A 16754-nucleotide genomic window follows, 5' to 3' on the forward strand; every position below is an offset into this window, starting at 1 on the left:
TCCTTTTTTAGCTTGATCTGTCTTGCTTTGTTTAATTAAATATGAGATTGTATCGTTATCGAGAACAGACAAGTCTGCAATGGTGGGGTGGATTTTTGGATCGAATTTGGAAGTGATTGTGAGTTCCGAGCATCTTAGAAAACCAAAGAAGGCCAGAATAAACATAGCGTCAAGTGTGCGGGCGGTATTGAGAGGCTGGTAGCCTGAGCGGAGGGTATTGATGCATTTTGTGAGAATGTCTAGTGTTATGGGTTGTCTGGGGTCGGGACGGGTGGGCTGGGAACGTTGAATCCCTTTGATTAGGAGAGAGGTTTGTGAATTATTAATCTCAGTGGAGGGAATGCCAAACATCAATTTGTGAAAAAATTGGATGCCGCTCAAGTAGCCTTTGATAGACCCGACTTGGAACCCTTTGACAATGTTGAGATATGAGATGAAAGAGGTGATTGAGAGGAGAGAGAAATCGGGAAACGGCGTGTTATATGACAAATGGAATGCTTTAAAACATCTCCAAGCTGTCACATAGGATTGCAGTGTCCTCGGGGAGACTGCTTGGAGGATTGTGTCGAGCGACGCGTCAAGGAGGGGTTTTAACGGGTGTGTTACGGGAATATGAGTTCTGAAAAGTGAGGTACTGGAGTTGGAAATTGGTCTGCCTCTGGAGCCAGCATCCTGAATTTCTGAAACAGAAAGCGAGACAGAGAGTCAGCAATTTTGTTTTCTGACCCGGGCACATGTTTAGCGATTATGATAAATTGGTCACATGCTGAGATCCAGATTAGACGTCTTAAAAAAGGCATCAAAGCGAGTGAATTGGAACGGCCTTTATTAATGCACTGGACTGTTGCTTCGTTGTCACAATGCACTAAAATACTGTTAGCTGTCCATTCTTTCCCCCACAGGAAGGCTGCTACTACGAGAGGATAGAGCTCAAATAGCGCTGAGGACTGTGGTATGTCCTGAAATTGAGGGGCCATGGTGACGCAAACCAGCGTCCTTGGTAAAAACCTCCAAAGCCTATTGAGGGGGCTGCATCTGTGAACAGCTGGATATCCACAGGGGAAGAGACGAGATTATTATAGAAAAAAGATAGGCCATTCCACTGTTTAAGAAATGTTATCCATAACCTGATTTCATCGCGGCACGCCTGTGTTAAGGAAATTAAGTCCTCTAGCGCGTGAGCCGAGGAGGCGAGTGAGAGGAGATGCGCGATGAACGGGCGGCCTTGTGGGATGATGCGCATGGCGAAGTTTAAGTGGCCGAGCAGGGACAGGAGTTCGCGTTTTGAACAATTTGAACTGTCTAGAAGGGTAGAAGAGACGAGGATTATCCTATCGATTTTTTCCTTGGGCAGGGAAGCTTGGTATTTGACTGAATCCAAATTAATTCCAAGGAATTCGATGGATGTGGCGGGACCCATTGTTTTTTCCTGGGCGATGGGAATTCCGAGCTCAGAAAAAACGTTTTGAACCGTAAGGATATGGGCCGCTGGAATGGCGTTGGGGGGCGAAATGATTAAAAAATCGTCTAGCAGGTGAATGAGGTGAGGAATTGCGTAATTGTTCGACAGAATCCAGCAGACCGCTTCTGATAACATGTCGAAAATTTTGGGGCTGCTTTTGCATCCAAACGTTAAGCGAACAGCGAAATAGAATTTCTCGTGCCAGCGCACCCCGAATAAGTGCCATGAATCAGGATGAATGGGCATCACTTTAAAAGCAGACGTGATGTCGATTTTTGCGAGCCAAGCACCCCGACCTACGATTTTTATCATTTCGATTGCATGATCTATATCATGGTATTTGAGAGAGAACTCGTCGAGTGGAATCAAGCTATTTATGCTTGGGAACAGGGAATTATGTGGAGCTGAGAGATCGATTATGAGGCGTTTCTTACCTGAAAATTTTCTCGTAGCCACTCCAATAGGGCTGATGCGAAAAATGTTGAATGGAGGGTTGTCAAAAGGGCCGATCATGAAACCTGACTCGACTTCTTTTCTAATCAGGTTGTTTACGGTGTCAGGCTCAGCGAGAGCAGATTGGAGATTATTACAGATGATGTTTTGGGAAAGCGTGCTTTCCACGCCAGGATTAAAACCATGTTTGAGACCAGATAGCAGATAATCAGTGAATTCGGCGTCCGGGTGGTTCGCAAGTTCAAAAGATAGGTGAGAAATATTCACAGGAGTCGATAAGTAATTTTTTGTTTTTTTTATTATCCGCTTTAGACACGGGACATACAGGAAATGACCTCCCCCATAGGACAACGCGAGCTCAGCCATGAGCGATAGGTAGTCATTCAGTTTGCGTCGCCTATGGGGGAATGCTGAACAAATAATTTCTGTGAAACGGCTGAAAGCAATAGCAAATTCAGAGAAAGAAAGTAAACGTGATGTATGAATGTTTTGGTTTTTTAACGTGACAGAAAAATCCCCGCAGTCTATCTGGCGGTTAGAGTCACCTACTGGAAGCTGAGAAAGAAGGTTAGCCAGATCTATGTCCGCACCTGCCAAGATCTGTGCTAGGATGTTGTGGGCCACTGGAGGTGGTTCCGCGGCGACTGCGTTTGATGGGACGGGCATCGGAGTTGCTGTGAACAAGAATATTGTGATTTAGAATGTAGAAGAAGATTGTAGGGGAGAGAAGCCGGGGCTGCGACTGTTGGCGGAGGCAGCCTCACGCTTGAGTCGGCCTGTGGGGCTTGAGGAGGAAATTGGAGAGAAGAAAAAGAGGGAAATTGAGGGAAAGACTGAGATGTGTAGGCCTGCGATGCAAGCGGAGGCAGCCTCACGCTTGCTTGTGCTGCTGGAGCTGCAGGCCACTGAAAAAGGGGGGGGGTTTGCGGCAATCGCAGGAAGGTGATGAGATGCTTGAGCCGTTAACGGAGGCAATCTCACGCTGGCATCAACTACGGGAGCTAAAGGCCACTGCAAAGGAAAGGGGTTAGAAACAGTAGGAGGACAAAACTGCGAGGCTGAAAGAGGGCCGGCGGGCCCGGCTGCGTGTACGTTGGCGGGAAGAGCCGCGGTGAAATGCTGCTCCGAAGAGGGAGGTGCACAATGCCTTGATGCTGCGGAATCTGGGACGCGGCCCAGGCTCGCTGAAGGCCCGGCACCATGGCCCGACACACGCAGAGCGCCGGACCTTGTGCGGGAGGGAGATGGTGGAGTTGGATGAGGCGATTTCTGGGCATCACGGGATTTAGTTTGCCTGTTGGATGCCTTGGAGGCTGGAGTGGACTTAGGTGAGAGGTTGGCTGATTGCAAGGTGACATACAGCTTGTATAAATCTGCCTTGTTCATTCTGCGTGACGGTTGCACATCAGAATTAATCAGCGCTTGCCTCAAACTCAAAACTGTCCACTTCCCAATAGGTGGAATCGTTGGCACGGCCGAATGATAGGAGGACGCCGGAGAGAGAACTGGGATTCTCTCCGGTGGAGGCGAGGGTAGACGTCGGCGTCTAGGTGAGCGGGAGGCTGATTGTGCTGACCGGTGGCCATGCGAAGAAGCCTGGGGTTCAGGTGTGATGTTGGGTAGAGGAGGAGTGGTCCTGGGGCCGGCAGTTGGCGGCGCGGGATCCGGAGAGAAGTCGGACTCGTCGACGGATGGGAAAAGCTGGAGCTGAGACATTGTAGCAAGACGGTCAAACCAAAATGCTGATGAACTGTCAGACGAACAGAGGTAAGTCTGCTGTATTTATACCTCTTGTCCTGATTGCATTGATTAACTGAATGCTCTCCACCTGAGCTAGTTAGGTTAATTATCTGCACCTGTTCCTCCCGAACCTTGTTTAATAAAACATCATACCAAAAGGGTGGAGCTACACTCTGCAGAACGTTGATTGGTTGACAGAGAATCGTCACTTGCGCGTGCTACAAGGGGAATGACAACACAAGAGGCGCCACACAAATGTTGTTCAGGCAACGCGTGCATTAATTATCTTCACTTCATGTAGGCTATATAACAAAACAAAATATAAAACACAACCCTGCCTCTTTTCGTTTTTATTTAAAAAATATGAAACCTATTAATGTGTGGTTCAGGCAATATGTGCATATGTACTCTGATTATCTTCACTGTATGTAACGTTAGCCTATAATAAAATGAAATAAGACAAAACAACCTTCTCTTTTGTTAAACGTCAGTTTTAATTATCAATAATAACCATTATAAATAAAATATGAGAAGCTATACAATAAGAAATAAAGACAAGCAAACAATTCAGTCAAACGTACAGCGCACTACAACGGTAAAGTTAAATAAATATATAAAGTTATAAAACTTCACTTTCCCCTCAGCCAAAACGATTTGCCCGTTAACAAATTATAAATTAGTGAGACCAAAGATTGCCCGTTATACACAAGATGAATGATACCTTGTTTTTAACCACTACAGAGACATCAGAGCCAGTGGCGAATGTCAGAACGACTAGCAGAGGTACAGCTGCTCTCGGCTGGGTACATGAGCACCGAGCGCCCGGTGATCGCCTGGATCTCACAACTCCGACAACGTCAGATCAAATTTTCAAATAGGCGCTATCTTTATAAATTACCCAGCTAACACAGTTACGTTGTGACGACGTAACTGGACCGGACCATATTCGTTGTAGCGACGTACCAAATAACGTTCTAGGGACGTAACTTTGTGATTCCCATATTCGTCGTGGCGACGTTATAGTGGTACGTCTCTGTAACGTGAGGAGTACGTCTCAACGACCAAACTGGCACGTTGTAAAAACGTAACTGGATCGGCTCATATTAGTCGCAGCGACGTTCCAAATAACGTTCTAGGGACGTAACTTTGTGATTCCCATATTCGTCGTGGCGACGTTATGGCGGTACGTCGCTGGAACGTGACAGTAACGTCTCAACGACCAAACTGGCACGTTGTAAAAACGTAACTGGATCGGCTCATATTAGTTGCAACGACGTCCCGAATAACGTTCCAGCGACGTAACTTTGTGATTCCCATATTCGTCGTGGCGACGTTATAGCGGTACGTTGCTGGAACGTGACAGGTACGTCCTAAATACCAAAATACCACCTCGACCTTTATCTTAAAATCTGCTTCTCACCTTTACTCCGGGGAATGGAGATGTGCACCGTCCATGACCTTGAAATCAATGCAGAACTGATAAACACTTCATTCTCTGCTATAAAACCTTATAAATTCTAATTGTTATAGGGAATTGTATTGCTTTGGTTAATACATTTGCAGATCAAAATATGTAGTGGAAACCAATAGAAACCCTCATTATTAAATTCTGAGAGAAAATGGCTAGAAACACACTGCATCCATGAAATCATCAGCATTGTTACTTTGTACAATTACTAAGCCAATACATTTGAATATTACCATGTAACCATGTTTTAACCATGTAAAGTGTTAACATGAATTCATAAATTGAACACATTCATAGATCAAACAATACAATCAATAAATAAATGTAATCAGTGATTAATATGTTTTATTCTTTTAATTGACAGTGTTTTATCATTAGATGGGTATAGTTAAATAATGATTTTATCAATTATTCTTCTGCCCTTGGTTGAGTGTATGGCTACTCAGCCTATGCAGCGAGCTAAACATGCAGTAAGAGAAGGTGTGGCTCCATGAATGACAGGACACAGTTTTCTTCTTAGAGCCTTTACTGAAGACCTCTCTTTTCTGATTTGTAAAACTGTAAACATACAAGGAAAATTTATTATTTAACAAACCAAGACACATTGCTGCGGATTTAAATGCTGGAAGTGATGAGAATTCAAGATATAAGAATCGCAAGATTACATTTTAAATACTTCAGTTTGTGTCAGTTTGCCACCATGAGGTTGCAGAATATACTGCAGTCAATTGCAATTTTAGTACACAAAGTTAACAGGCAGTTCAAAATACTGTTCGACACATTTATAATTCCAAAATTTATTTACTGCTACTGTAAAAGAAAGTTATGCATTTGTTTCTTTTTAGCTAAATTTAGTAGAACGTGAACTCAGCAAGCCTTGGTTAAAGCTACACAGGAAAACAAAAGCTAACGTTACTTTGTTTTACTTTGACAACCCGTATGAACAACCTGACCACCTAGGTTGTGTGAAAAGCAATGCTGACATTGACTTATAAGAAACTGTGCAACCACATGCCAAACAGAAGCTAGCAACATTAGATCGACTTAGATAACAAACATCTTTTTGCTTGTAAGAGTCAAAATAACCTCTTAAGTAACAGAACATTTAGAAAAACAAAATTGGCCATTTATTACTTACAGATTATGGCATGTCAAAGCTTCCCAAAGATATAAGGGATCTGAGAGGAGCATAGCGTGTCAACACCTCCAGACATTTTCTCACACTGCGTGTAACAAACTTTTGTCTGCTGGCTCAACACATCACCAACAGAGCGTCGTCATACCGCATGCAAAATATAATCAAAGAAGAACCCCCAAAAACCACTAAAGGAGATACTGACCCCTAGTGGAAAAATAAAGAAATGCACTGGCAAACTAATACCATACTATTGAACATAGAGGGACAGAATACTCCCCGCCTGACATCTGTAGAATGTCATCCATAACTAGCATGTAAATACAGCTAAAATGCCTGATTCTAAGTACTGTCCTTAGACACCAATAACACAACCTCACTTATAGGTCTTATGTAGCATCTGAGCTCACCCTTGCGGAAAATCTTCACCTCAATTTTCCTGACAAGTCCATCCTCGCTTGGGAAGATTTTGGTGATGAGACCAAGTGGCCAGTTGTTCCTATGTTCAAGTACCTCCTTTAGCAGAACAACATCTCCTGTTTGTAGATTTGGTTTTACCGTTTTCCATTTGCGGCGGTTCTGAAGTCCTGAGATGTATTCCCTCTGCCATCGACTCCAGAAAACATTGGCGAGGTATTGCACGCGCCTCCATTGCGCTCTGAAAAGATCCCTGCCTTCAAACTGACCTGGCGGGACTGGTGGTGTCGCAACCTTTTGTGTAAGTAGCATGGCAGGGGTAAGAATGGATGGGTTTTCTGGATCTGTAGAAACTGCTGTGAGCGGACGAGCATTCACTATTGCAGTGACTTCAGCCATTAATGTCACTAATATCTCATGAGTAAGTTTTGCATTTCTTTGTTCTAGGAGCATTGCATCGAGGATTTTGCGTGTGACCCCAATCATGCGCTCCCAGGAGCCACCCATATGAGATGCATGTGGGGGGTTAAAATGCCATTTACAGCCTGAATCTTTGAGAAAGCTGTGAAGTTTGCTGTTGTGACAGCCCTGTTTGTCTATTTGCAGTTCTTTGCAGGCGCTCACAAAATTGGTCCCACAATCAGATCTAAGAAGTTTGACTGCACCCCTGATGGCGAAGAAACGACGCAGGGCATTGATGAATGACGACGTGTCCATCGATTCTACAGTTTCAATATGAATGGCGCGTGTGCTCATACATGTGAATATGACTGCCCATCGCTTAGCATCCGCTTGGCCACCACGTGTTCTTCTGACTGTGACAGGCCAGGGGCCGAACACATCAAGGCCTACATGAGTGAAAGGAGGGTCCGTGGACAGTCTGTCCTCTGGTAGCTCAGCCATGATCTGTTCCTGTTGTCTGCCCCTTAGTTTGCGGCATGTGACACAGTTGAATATCACTCTGCTTATTGCTCTTTTACCTCCCACAATCCAAAAACCTGCAGTCCTCACTGCCCCTTCAGTAAAATGTCTGCCCTGGTGGCATACTTTCCCGTGGAAGTGTTTTATAATGAGCTGGGCAAGGTGGTGCTTTCCAGGGATGAGTATGGGATTTGTTTCGTCCGATGTCAACTGTCCACGTTTTAGTATCCCACCCACTCTGAGGATTCCATTAGTGTCGACAATAGGGCTCAGTTTGCTAAGTGGGCTTGAGTTTTTTAGGGACACACCTTTTTCAACTTGTCTTATGTCCTCTGCATAAACTTCTCTTTGAACAGTGTGAATGATAGTGCTCTTGGCTTGGTTGAGTTGTTTTTCAGTGAAATGTTCATTACAGCTGTGCCAGCCATGACAGGAGCTCTCTGTGTTCGGCTTAAATGACTGGGCAATGTGTTGGAGTTTGGATATAGCTTTAAGAAGTACATTCCAACTCGAAAACCTTTCAAATCGGACACTATCGAGTCTATCCTTTGAGAGAGTGGTGGCACAAGTAGTGACCTCAGGTCGCAGTTCATTGTCAGTCTCTGGGTCTACAAGATCAAACAACTCTGCCTGTGCTTGACTCTTTCCTAAATTGAAAAGGAAAGCGGGTCCACTGATCCATGTGGAGTTAGAGAGCTGCTCAGCGGGTAGTGCTCGTGTGGCATGATCAGCAGGATTTAAATGAGTGGGCACGTAACGCCACTGGTGAGCTTGTGTGAAGCGCCTAATACGTTCCACTCTGTTGTGCACATAAACATGAAAACGTCTCTTTTTGTTAAAGATGTAACCGAGCACTACTTTGGAGTCTGTGTAGAAGCTCACCTGTTCGACTGCGATGTCTAGCTCCTCCAGGACTGACTCGGCCACCTCAACAGCCAGGACTGCTGCGCAAAGTTCAAGTCTGGGTATAGTGATGTCTGGTTTCGGGGAAAGCCGTGCTTTGCCGAGAAGGAAGCCCACTTCACTGTGCCCATCCCTATCTGCGAGTTTGAGGTAAGCAACAGCGCCCACTGCCTTAGTGGAGGCATCACAAAAAACATGGATCTCCTTAGTTAGAGCTGCAGATAGTGGTATTGAGGTGTACATTCTGGGAATTTCAAGTTGTTGTAGATATTTGAGGGAGTCTTTCCATTGTTGCCCTGTTGTAATTTGTCTTTGGGCAATTCGGTGTCCCATTCACAAATGTCAGTGGAAATGTCTCTCAGTATGGCTCTGCCTTCTACAATAACTGGGACAGCAAATCCAAGTGGGTCGAACACACTATTAATGACTGAAAGCACTCCCCGTTTAGTGAAGGGTTTTTGATTGACTGTTACCTGAAACTTGAACAGGTCTGTGGACAGGTCCCAGCCCAAGCCTAAGCTGCGCTGCATTGGTGGGATAATCTGCCCGAGGTCAAGGCCCTGCATGTCTATTGCAAGGTCCTCACTTGGAAAAGCACTTGCGATGATAGGACAGTTAGATGAGATTTTGTGCAGGCGTATGTTACACTGAGCCAGCATCTTCTGAGCTCTACAGAGAACGTCAATGGCCTCATCTGTGGAAAAGAATGATTTCAGTCCATCATCTACATAAAAGTGACACTCAATGAACTCTCTTGCATCACTGCCGTATTCCCTTTCTCCCTCCATTGCTGACCGTTTCAGTCCATAGATAGCCACAGATGGGGAGGGGCAGTTCCCAAATACGTGTACTCTCATCCTGAATTCCTGCACTTCTCCATCCAGATCATGGTTTTTGAACCACAAGAAGCGAAGGTAGTTGCGGTGGTCCTCGCGAACTAGAAAGTTGTGAAACATTTGTTCCACGTCTGCCATGACTGCGTATGGGTCAGACCTGAAACGCATCAGAACTCCCACAAGAGTGTTATTGAGATCTGGCCCTTTTAGTAGCACGTCATTGAGAGAAACATTGCTGCATTGAGCACTCGAATCGAAGACTACCCTAATTTTCCCTGGCTTTTGATGGTGGTAAACTCCAAAACTAGGGAGATACCAGCATTCTTGGTCTGGAGTAAGAGCAGGAGCTGGTTCTGCATGGCCCTTACTGAAGATTTTGTCCAAAAACTCAACATAATGCTCCCTCATTTCAGGTTTCCTTTTTAGCGTTTTGCGGAGTGACATTAAACGACTGAGGGCCTGGTCCCTGTTATTGGGCAAACGCTGTCTGGGGGTGCGGAATGGGAGTGGAGCTACCCAATTATTCGCATCATCTTTTGCAAAGTCTTTGTGCATAATGTCCAGGAACAAAGCATCTTCTGCCGAAAGTGCCACTTTGTCATCATCTGCTGTTTGCTGGAAAATGTGTCTGCCCAATTCAACTTGTGTCTTATCAAGTGTATGACAGCTTTCTGTGTATTTGTCTTTAATATAGATTTTGTTCTCACAGGGGCTGAGGAAGGTAGGGCGGCCGTTGTTAAGAACATTTGTCTTAAAAGAGTTCACTGTGGGTTTGTGGGCACCTGAGAGGCAGACATCACCTATAACTACCCATCCCAGATCAAGGCGTTGAGCATAAGGCGCATTGTTTGGACCATTCACCTGACTGCGGACCTTGTGAGCTTGGATGATGTCCCTGCCCAAGAGGAGAAGGATTTCTGCTGATGGGTCCAGAGGAGGAATCTGCGAAGCGATAGCCTGCAGATGAGGGTGAGCCAACACAGCCTCAGAGGTGGGAATCTCGTCCCTGTTATCTGGAATCTGATCACACTCTGTTAGTATGGGCAACAGCATGGACACTTTTCCATTTACATCCTCAATAACAAAGTCACTAGCTCTGCGCCCTCCAGTCTCTGATAAACCAGCGCATGTTTTCATGGTGTATGGGAGTATGGTACCTTTTACATTAAACATGTCAAAGAAGGCAGACCTGGCTAAGGATGAGTTGCTTTGATCATCTAACATGGCATACATCCTCCTTTTTTCTTCAGGGGATGTGCGGGGATACACGTTGACTAAGCAAATCTTAGAGCAGGATTTTCCTTTGAGACCTCGGCCACACACTTCTGTGCAACTGGTTGTAGTTACAGGGCTTGGGGAATCAGACTCCCCGCCGTGGTTCTGAGGCAGAGGGTTAGAATCTTTAGGTGTCCACGGAGGTGGACCAGCATGCATGGCAGACACGTGCACATTACTATTACATTCTGAGCATTGGATAAGGGCTTTACAGTCTTTAGCTCTGTGACTTGTGGAGGAACAACACTTATAACAAATAGCGTGTTCTTTGAGAATACCTTTTCTTTCATCCAGTGTTTTTGACCTGAATCCTCTGCATTTAGTGATTGAATGGGGCTTGTGGTGAATAGGACATTGCTTGTCCGGATTGAGAATGAATGATTGAGCTGTGCCGTTTGTTTGACTAATATCTGTTTTGTTCACCGTAACAGGAACTCTGTATCTGGTTGGTTTTACCAGTGTCTTGTCAACTTTTGGAGCTACTACGTTTGAACTCTGTAACATAAAGCTAGGGTCTGTTTTCATTTCAGCATAGTCATTTACAAACTGAACAAAATATGAGAAAGGTGGGTAAACTGCACCATTGTCTCTTTTGTATTTTGTCCCTTGTTTCACCCATGACTCCTGGAGTCCGTAAGGGAGCTTTTCAACTATCGGGTTTATCCCCCTTGGGGTGTCAAGAAAGCTAAGACCTGGCAGATAACTTTCACTTTGTGCATACTCTAACTCTAGCAGAAGATCTGCAAGCTCCTGCAGCAGGTGAGCGTCTTTATTGGATATCTTTGGAAAAGTCTGTAAGCGTTGGAAGAGTGATGCTTCAACTACCTCTGGAGAGCCATAACTTTTGTCGAGACGCTGCCACAAACGTTGTAGACCTGCTTGTGGGTTGTTCACATGGACCGCCCTGATCCTCAGAGCGTGTTGAAGTAACTCCCCACTGAGCCACTTGGTTAGAAGGTCAAGCTCTTCACTGGGCTTCAGGTTGAGGCCTTCTATGGCGTTGCAGAAGGTGGACTTCCAGGACAAGTAGGATTCAGGACGGTTGTCGAAAACCTTGAATCCCGCTGTCAGCAGATCGCGGCGTAATAGGTAGGCTGCTAGATCCGACAGTTCAGTCTTTGGAGTAACTGAAGGTCTAGGCTGGGGGGAAAAATCCATTTTTATGTGTGTAGGAGGGGGCTTCAGCTGTTCCCTGTCTACAAAATCAGTGAGATGTTCACCTGGAGAGGAAGCGACTGGTGTTTGGCTCTGTTGTAGATGGTGAGAGTCATTATGGCTGACCAGTTGTCTTGTGTCAGGCTTTTCTTCTTCTTTCACTTGCAAACTGCAGTTGGCGAAGTGAGCATTCACATAGTCTCGAGCACGTCTAATGGAAGGAGGCGTCTTAGGGGAGATGCTTTGCTCAGTGAGGTCGATGGCGTGGTGCTCCTCGTCAGCTGCCGCTTCCAGAACATGAGCTGCAGCAAGCGCTGCTTCAGCCTCACCCTCCTTCATCAGAGCGTTTAGCGTTGCCTCGGTGCACGCCTTCTCAACCTCCATGTCGATCTGGCGTTTGGCGTACTGTGCTCTGGCGCGGGCAGCTTCTGCGTCTGCTCGGGCTCGTGCTGCAGCTTGGCTGGTGGACGAATGGCGCGAAGAACGTGAGTAGCACTCCGACCGGGCTACCATCTGGGACACAGGTGGCGTAGCTTCAGGCTGAGACATCTTGGGTGCTTGATAGGTAGATAATCGTTTTACTCTTCTGCCCTTGGTTGAGTGTATGGCTACTCAGCCTATGCAGCGAGCTAAACATGCAGTAAGAGAAGGTGTGGCTCCATGAATGACAGGACACAGTTTTCTTCTTAGAGCCTTTACTGAAGACCTCTCTTTTCTGATTTGTAAAACTGTAAACATACAAGGAAAATTTATTATTTAACAAACCAAGACACATTGCTGCGGATTTAAATGCTGGAAGTGATGAGAATTCAAGATATAAGAATTGCAAGATTACATTTTAAATACTTCAGTTTGTGTCAGTTTGCCACCATGAGGTTGCAGAATATACTGCAGTCAATTGCAATTTTAGTACACAAAGTTAACAGGCAGTTCAAAATACTGTTCGACACATTTATAATTCCAAAATTTATTTACTGCTACTGTAAAAGAAAGTTATGCATTTGTTTCTTTTTAGCTAAATTTAGTAGAACGTGAACTCAGCAAGCCTTGGTTAAAGCTACACAGGAAAACAAAAGCTAACGTTACTTTGTTTTACTTTGACAACCCGTATGAACAACCTGACCACCTAGGTTGTGTGAAAAGCAATGCTGACATTGACTTATAAGAAACTGTGCAACCACATGCCAAACAGAAGCTAGCAACATTAGATCGACTTAGATAACAAACATCTTTTTGCTTGTAAGAGTCAAAATAACCTCTTAAGTAACAGAACATTTAGAAAAACAAAATTGGCCATTTATTACTTACAGATTATGGCATGTCAAAGCTTCCCAAAGATATAAGGGGTCTGAGAGGAGCGTAGCGTGTCAACACCTCCAGACATTTTCTCACACTGCATGTAACAAACTTTTGTCTGCTGGCTCAACACATCACCAACAGAGCGTCGTCATACCGCATGCAAAATATAATCAAAGAAGAACCCCCAAAAACCACTAAAGGAGATACTGACCCCTAGTGGAAAAATAAAGAAATGCACTGGCAAACTAATACCATACTATTGAACATAGAGGGACAGAATAATTATATTTATAGATACTCTTATGATTACTACTATCCATAATTTGGCACAAAAATGACAAAGATATGAAAAAGATTCAGCAGATATTTTATTACTTTATTTGCAAAAAATATATATTAAACCATTTCCTAAGTGTCCTGTATGAGGCAGCTGCTACAAGTCAAGTCAAGTCAAGTCAAATTTATTTATATAGCGCTTTTACAATTGGTAATTGTTTCAAAGCAGCTTTACATATTAGAAGCACAGAAAAAAAGGGAAGTGGTTAAAAATAAGCTGTACAAACAAGCGTGGTAATATGTAACATATACAAGATGGTGCTACATTAAGCCAATGTCGGCTGACTCCCAGGGGTGGAAAAAACCCCCTAGGAGAAAACCCAGCGTGGGAAAAAAGTCCTAGGAGGGAAAAAACCCCTTGGAAGATATATATAATATATGTAAATGGATATGGAGATCAAAATCTGAATTATACATTTTTATTATAGAGATTAAAAATAGATTATATATATATATATATATTTGTAAGCGGATACGGGGATTTAAAAATCTATGCAGCCAGAACTGGATCTGTAGGCCCATTGTCTCCTGGGCTGCGTTGTAGTCAGGTCCAGACACAGGTTCTCCATCTGATCTGGATACGGCCTGGATCCAGCACCCGGAAAACCTCGGGATAAGCAGAGAGACAGATATTAGCGTAGATGCCATTCTTATTCTGATGTACAGGTATATCTAGTGTTATAGGAAATGTTCTCGGTTCCGGCCGACCTAATTATTGCAGCGTAACAATCCTTTAACGGATTTGAAAAATGTTAATGTATTGATAATGTGTTATGTGTATGCAAGAGCAAAGAGATGTGTTTTTAGTCTAGATTTAAACTGACAGAGTGTGTCTGCTTCCCGAACAATGCTAGGAAGATTGTTCCAGAGTTTAGGTGCTAAATAGGAAAAGGATCTGCCGCCTTCAGTTGATTTTGATATTCTGGGTATTATCAACTGGCCTGAATTCTGAGATCGCAATAAACGTGAAGGACTATAATGCATTAAGAGCTCACTTAGGTACTGGGGAGCTAAACCATTTAGTGCTTTATAAGTAAGTAGCAAGATTTTAAAATCTATACGATGTTTAATAGGGAGCCAATGTAATGTTGACAGAACTGGGCTAATATGGTCATACTTTCTGGTTCTAGTAAGAACTCTAGCTGCCGCATTTTGGACCAACTGTAGTCTGTTTAAAATCCGAGCAGAACAACCACCCAGTAGAGCGTTACAATAATCTAGTCTTGAGGTCATGAATGCATGAATCAACTGTTCCGCATTTGTCATTGAGAGCATATGTCGTAATTTAGATATATTTTTTAGATGGAAGAAGGCGGTTTTACAGATACTAGAAACATGACTTTCAAATGAAAGATTGGTATCGAAGAGCACACCCAAGTTCCTAACTGAGGACGAAGATTTAATGGAGCACCCGTCAAGTGTTAGAGAGTATTCAAGGTTTTTTCGTGAGGAAGTTTTTGGTCCAAAGATTAGGATATCAGTTTTTTCTGAATTTAATAATAAGAAATTTCTTGTCATCCAGTTTTTAATGTCAGCTATGCATTCTGTTAGTTTTGTGAATTTGTAGGTTTCGTCAGGGCGCGAGGAAATATAGAGCTGAGTATCGTCAGCGTAGCAGTGAAAACTAACACCATGCTTCCTAATTATCTCTCCTAAGGGCAGCATGTACAGAGTGAAAAGCAACGGTCCTAGTACTGAGCCTTGTGGTACACCATACTGAACCTGTGATCGATACGACATCTCTTCATTAATTATTACAGACTGATAACGGTCAGATAAGTACGATTTGAACCATGCCAAAGCAATTCCACTAATGCCAATATAGTTTTCAAGTCTTTTTAAAAGAATGTTGTGATCGATAGTGTCAAAAGCAGCACTGAGATCTAATAACACTAATAGAGAAATACAGCCACGATCGGATGATAAGAGTAGATCGTTTGTAACTCTAACGAGAGCAGTCTCAGTACTATGGTACGGTCTAAATCCTGACTGGAAATCCTCACAGATTCCATTTCTTTCTAAAAAGGAGCACAGTTGTGATGAAACTGCCTTTTCTAGTATCTTTGACAGAAAAGGTAGATTCGAGATTGGCCTGTAATTTACTAAATCTCTCGGATCTAGTTGAGGTTTTTTAATAAGAGGTTTAATAATAGCCTGCTTAAAGGTTTTTGGCACGTATCCTAGTGTTAACGATGAATTAATTATATCAAGAAGTGGACCTACGACCTCTGGAAGCATTTCTTTCAGTAGTTTAGTTGGCATTGGGTCTAACATACATGTCGTTGATTTTGATGATTTGATAAGTTTAGATAATTCTTCCTCTCCTATAGCGGCGAATGATTCTAGTTTTACCTCAGGGACACTACAGTGCACTGTCTGAAGCGAAACTGTAGACGGTTGCATGTTTTTAATTTTCTCTCTAATATTATCAATCTTGCAAGTAAAGAAGTTCATAAAGTCATTACTGCTGTGCTCTATGGAAACGTCAGCAGTTGAATCTCTGTTTCTAGTTAATTTAGCCACTGTGTCAAATAAATACCTAGGATTATGTTTGTTTTCTATTAAGAGATTTGAAAAATAAGTAGATCTAGCATTTCTTATAGCCGTTCTGTACTCAATCATTTTTTCTTTCCACGAAAGGCGAAAAACTTCTAGTTTTGTTTTCTTCCAACTACGTTCAGCTTTTCTAACAGCTCGTTTTAGAGCCCGAGTGTGCTCATCATACCACGGCGTTGGATTAGTTTCCTTAATCTTCTTTAGACGTAAAGGAGCGACTGCATCTAATGTGCTGGAAAAGAGAGAGCCAATAGTTTCTGTTGCAGCATCGAGTTCTTCTAAGTTGTCAGGTATACTAAGGCGATGAAACTGCTCGGGGAGATTATTTATAAAGCAATCTTTAGTGGTAGACGTGATGGTTCTACAATATTTATGGCTGGGTGGTGGTTTTGTAGCCTTGGCTAATTGTATTATACACGAGACTAAATAATGATCTGATATATCATCGCTCTGCGGTAGGATTTCAACAGCATCAATATCAATTCCATGCGACAGTATTAGATCTAAGGTATGATTACGACAATGAGTGGGTCCTGACACGTGTTGTCTAACTCCAATAGAGTTTAAAATGTCTGCAAATGCCAATCCAAATGCGTCTTTATTATTATCTACATGGATATTAAAATCACCAACAACAAGGACTTTATCCGCAGCCAGTACTAACTCTGATAGAAAATCAGCAAATTCTTTGATAAAGTCAGTATGGTGCCCTGGTGGCCTGTATACAGTAGCCAGCACAAATGTCAACTTACATAATGTTACATAAAGCACCATCACTTCAAAGGAATTATATTTGAA

This window comes from Megalobrama amblycephala, linkage group LG2 (genome assembly GCF_018812025.1).
Source record: "Megalobrama amblycephala isolate DHTTF-2021 linkage group LG2, ASM1881202v1, whole genome shotgun sequence".
NCBI lineage: Eukaryota > Metazoa > Chordata > Actinopteri > Cypriniformes > Xenocyprididae > Megalobrama > Megalobrama amblycephala.